Source organism: Triticum dicoccoides, chromosome 7A, assembly GCF_002162155.2.
Source record: "Triticum dicoccoides isolate Atlit2015 ecotype Zavitan chromosome 7A, WEW_v2.0, whole genome shotgun sequence".
Lineage (NCBI taxonomy): Eukaryota > Viridiplantae > Streptophyta > Magnoliopsida > Poales > Poaceae > Triticum > Triticum dicoccoides.
The window spans coordinates 423,486,437-423,491,873 of record NC_041392.1 but is presented as its reverse complement, the minus strand read 5'-3'; the positions used below and the strand labels follow the sequence as shown (position 1 = coordinate 423,491,873).

General features: G+C 43.5%; 1 long non-coding RNA gene across 1 annotated transcript; it reads right to left on the bottom strand.

Annotated features, from left to right (window-relative positions):
- Nucleotides 1-725: 725 nt before the first annotated feature.
- Nucleotides 726-4,201, bottom strand: LOC119334605. Its single transcript, XR_005161462.1, has 4 exons — nt 3,288-4,201; nt 1,428-2,568; nt 1,186-1,277; nt 726-979 (listed from the first exon to the last, which is right to left on the bottom strand). It is a non-coding gene; the product is annotated as an uncharacterized LOC119334605 (long non-coding RNA).
- Between the last annotated feature and the right edge of the window lie 1,236 nt (nt 4,202-5,437).

The following is a 5,437-nucleotide window of genomic DNA, read 5'->3' as shown; positions in this document are numbered from 1 at the left end:
TCCATCTACCACCCTCAAACTATCGGTCAGGTTAAACGGGTCAATGCCCTGATAATGAGCGCCATTAAATCCAAACTGGTGCGCTCCCTACGGGAGTTAGATAAGCACTGGGTTGAGGAAATTGCTTCCATGCTCTGGGGGCTGCGGACTACGCCTAATCGAATGACCGAATACACACCCTTATTCATGCACTACAAGAAATATGTCAACTTGTGACCCTCACTATTGGCCGCTGAAAGGTCATAGTTTTTCATTTGCGACCTTTTTGTGACCAAAAACAGAAGTTCAAAAGCTGGCAGTCGTAAACAGAAATTAGTGACCTTCTTTGTGATATGTAAAAGGTCATTGGTTCCACGACCAAATTTTTGGTCACTGGCAACCTCCCCAGGCCACGTAGGCATCCAGCGTGGCAAGTTGATGTGGCACAAGAATCAGCCCGGTCCGATTCGGTGTTTTACATTGGCCGAGCCGAATAATTCGGCCTTTTTATATATTTTTCTGTCAATTTTTGATCGACTTCATGGGCCAGGCCCAACAATTCAGCCTTGTTAGTTTTTGAGATTCATGCAATTTTTTTGGCCCCCGGGCTTTTTGCAATCCATTTCTTTTTTTGTAAGACTTTTCATTTCATTTTTGAAATTGTTCGATGCTTGTTGGTATGCAGCCTGTTTCAGCCCAATTATTTGTCCAGTTTGGCCCAAGTAGACTTTAGCCCAATCACACACATACATCCAACATTATTTCATTCAAATTAGGAAAACTCCCAGGTTTACATAACACAAAAAGAAAATATCTCCCAGGTTTACATAACACAAAAATCATCTCAGGAATACATTTCCTTACACAGGACTATACAATAAGAAAGATGGCAAATCTGCTACTATCATAACAGCACAATGTACTTTTTTTAACGGAACAGTACAATGGATTTCATTGCTCTCTCTTATGCGACATGCTCCAGCTTCCACAACTTGCCATCCTACAATGAGAGAGATATAACATTAGTGGAGCAAACGCTCAATCAAACACCAAGGGCTTAATAAAGCCTTAGCTAGCATGCATTCAAAATTTAGACAGTTGGTATAGCCTCGTAGAAATTAAATGAGGACCAAAATACCATAGTACAAATCCATCAATCCATGAGGCAAAATATGAGTGAATCCAAAAAGAGGCAGAAAGGAATACCTATTTTGATTCTGAGGAGCTCGTGACCATGGCCATTCACCCTGGATCAGACGCGCTGGGAGCTTGTAGCTTGTCCTGGTCATATTGCTATCCTAGGTAACAGGAAAAATCAAAGCAATAGTTTAGACATGGTGTTAACGAACAGACACTGTAAATCAATAGTAGCATATTAAGCACCAATTTTCTCGGATGCAAGGAGAAGAGGAGCAAAACGACACAGAGAGGTGGGACATTTGTTGTACCTGTAGATGATGTTCGCAGCCAAGGAAGATACATGGGGCCAGCCTTGCATGTGTGCTTGCTTCATCGGTGCATGCATCACCGTAGCAGCCAAGCAAGTAGGCATCATCAACATCTCCTCACCACTTTCCTGGCAACAGAGAAAGAGCCAAAACAAAATATATTATACCATAATATGACACCAAAGCGCAGATCAATAATAGTAAATCACAAAGTATATCCACAACACCATAAAATAGTCTCAGACCCTAGTGCTATTTGAGTATATCGCATGTAGTTTATTTTCATGAAGTGTTGTGTATGCACGATAAATCCCAAAAGAGGAGGAGGATGGCTTATCAACAAACTAGACTTAGAAATGAAACTTTGTAATGCTCAAGTTTCAGCTAATAGGGATTACATAATTTTAGATGGGACACATTCTTCTAGTTGCACTTATCACAGATAGAAGATTTATAGTGAAGAAACATTTACAATCAAAGAAACAGACTAGAAAATATCAATTTCGAGGTGCAGTTTGTATACAATCGGACATCTCAGGTTGTATACTACTCATGAATACAGAGTCAAGGGATGCAACTTGTGAATAGCATTTGAGGGGCAGAAGCTAATCCACAATGGAAATATGACTAACATTTAGAGCATCATTATCGATTTCAAAAGAGCAAGCATGATATTACATCCAAATGAGTAGGTAGCTCTCCAAATGAGTTCTGTTGCATCAATGAGTTCGAACAAGACTCTAAGGCTCATACTATTCATGATCTCATGGACAGCCAACACATGCACTGCTCATGCATGAATGCATTTTAAATTTGTAATTGTAGCAGAATCTGGAGCGAAGTGCATAGTAAGAGTGGTGCTCTGCTGCTACATAAAAGAAAGGAAAGAATGCTACTAAAGCAACAACATAAATGGGCAAAAACAACCGCGGCTGGGCACGGATGCGCTGCTTGAGTATGCGGCGCTGGCGAACAGGTGGAGGTCCTTCTTGGGCGGTAGCGCGCAGCCGATGCCTAACTGGTTCGACGTCTTCTCAAACAGTGAGTTCGCCACCTTGTCCTGCAACTAGACACCAACCCAACACAGTCAGATCACACGCGCCGCGACCGGGAGATGTCAGCACTAGAGTCACCATGTTGCCTGTAATTCGATCAAGAGAAATACAATCAGTATCGGGATCAGAGGTTCAAAACAAGAATAGTGAAGGCATTTATTCTACATAAACAAGGAGATGATGCAAACTCTAATGAAGCAGGCATAGAGTAACAACAACTCCATTACACTTAAGCTGCTGCTACCTGCATACACTAAATGGAACCAGAAGTATGTCGACTACTAGACGGCCATGCATGATGCCTAGGAAAAAAGAATGCACAAAACATTGACAGCCACTAATTAACCACAAGTGAGTTATCTCAGAGGTGCTACTCAAGCACTTGGAACCAGTATAGCAAGATAGATTACAAAAAAATAATTCAACATAAACCATTGCAAGCATGACGAGGTATTTAATCTTTTCACCTGCATTGCAATTTTCAGGATATGGAACCAACCACTAAGCAAAGCTTAGGCGGAGCATTCTCTAGGACCACCTAATTCAATAATAATCATATCATGGACAAGAACAATCTATACCACTTTGGATGTTGTTTTCCGCTATATATCTCCAACAATAACACTAGTATCAAACTTAAAAAAGAAATGCTTGACTAGAACAATCTATACCACTGTGGCCATTTAGCTTTAACTCTCAACACTGAACTCTGAAGATAAGTGTTCATAGTCTGAACTCTGAAGATATATTCAGCTATGCAACACAATACTGAATTTACTGGTTCCACTACTAAATCGAAATTTACCTATCCTGGGTTTGGAGTGGATCCCCTTCTCTTCGCGCGGCTCCAAGGTCCAATCATGGGCCGCCGAGCAGGCTCGCCGCCGTCGCGACGTACTGACCCAAACTCGCCAGCACCGACGCTCACCACCGGTCGCCGCGCGGCACGGACCCCTCCTTGTTGGTCAAGGCCGCCATGATTTGCGCGAGGTTGCCTTCGCGCCGGAATCGGGCAGCGGCGTCCTGGGGTCACCGCGTAGCCCCAACCACTGCTTCTGACACTGGAGTCCCGCAGAGCCATCCTGTCGAGTCCGTGTCTTGGTTCGCGCGATGGAGCCTCGTCGCCGGAAGCGCGCGTTGGTCCTCCTGCCGCAGCAATGCGGCCGCTCACTGAAACCTCACGCGGTCGCTGCGCAGCTGCGTGCTTCCCCGCTGCCGTCCCCCACCGCGCGGAGCGGCAGGGCCAGCTCGTCCGTCACCAGTAGCGCCGCCACGGCCTTGGACGCCATGGACCCAGACCAGATCGAATCGCCTGCAACCCTGCAAGCGAGAAGGGGATGCGATGGCGTCAGGTGGATCTGATGGAAAAATGAATGGATGGATGGATCTGATAAGGGGAATAGGAGGAGGAGGAGGATGAATCAGGGAGGCGACGAGGTGGATGGCGGCTTGATGTGGGGGGGCGAGGGGAGAAGGGGATCGGGGAGGCGGCGGCGCGTGCGTCCTCAGGAAGGAAGGGGATCGAGGGAGAGGCAGATGAGTCGTGGGAATGGGGCGGGGATTTCCTTCTCGTGTGTGAGAGAGAGATGGATCTCGCTGCGCGCGCCAGATCTCACCGGATATGGTCTTCGATTACCGCCGGAGGTGGCGGCGGCAAGGGAGGAGTGGAGCGCTAGGGTTCCCGAGAGAGAGAGAGAGAGGAGGGAAAGAGGGGTTAGGTGGGGTACGTGCGCGAGAGAGAGAGAGTGGGGTTTGCTGTGGTGGGTTGGATGGACAGATAGATGGATGGACGGACGGATGTTTGCCATGTCATCGATCCATGCCACAATGGATTCCACCAATCAAAATTAAGCTTATGTAATTTTGTTTTTCCCTTTTGTTTCTCTTATGGTTATTTACCCTCTTACTTAGGGCAAACATTCAACATATTAACCACTAATAGTTTGTTAAAATGAATGAATATTGTGCACATGTGTGTATCTTGGGATGACAAATGGTGTTGATCTGGGGAGTTTTCATTTTCACTGCAAAAAAGCCATTTTCTATTTTTCAAGTGCCCGACATGGTTTTACTTTGAAGAACCTACCAAATATTTTGTTTCAAATGATCACATATTGTGCACAAGGGTGAATTTTGGAATGGCAAACAATGTTGCCTCAGAAAATTTTCATTTCCTTTTGACAAAAAAACCATTTTTCATTTTTTGAATGGCCAAAATGAGTTTTTCTGTGAAGGACCTACCATATATTTGTTGCAAAATTGGACCGCACCATTTTTATAAAATAATAGGCCATATTTAATGCACAATTGACCAAATGGTTGGGTGTCAAAAGTTTTGGTCCACCTCTCATGAAAAAGACAAATTTCTACGGATTCAGCTAGAAGCGGGTCAGATTTGAACTGCAGTTGCCTCATAGTTTGCTCTATATTTTTTTTCGAAAAATCATTTTTAGGTACAAAAGTATCTATTTAATCATAGAAACACCAAAAGTTTTCCAAGATTCAACCACTAGCTAGGAACGGTCAAGCCCGCCGTTTTGACCGCATTTTGAAACGGGCATAAAAAATTCAAAAAAATCAAAAAAAATGAAAAACCTTCGCATGGTGTCATTATATGTGGCCTAGTTACCAGTAAAAATAATAAACTAGTAATATGATTATTATTTTAAAAAAGTGTTCTCAGAAATGAGCTATCATGTGTGGAGATCAATGGCTTTCAAGCCAAATGATCAATCTTATGGCCACATTCATGGTATAGTTTGTTCAAATGATCTCATATTGTGCACAAGGGTGCATATTGGAATTGCAAACAATGTTTCCTAAGGAATTTTTCATTTTGTTTGGACGAAAAAATTATTTTCCATTTTCTGAGTGCCCAAAATGAGTTTTTTTTGTGAAGGACCTACCAAATAAGTGTTGCAAAATTGGACCAAATCAATTTTCTAAAATACTAGG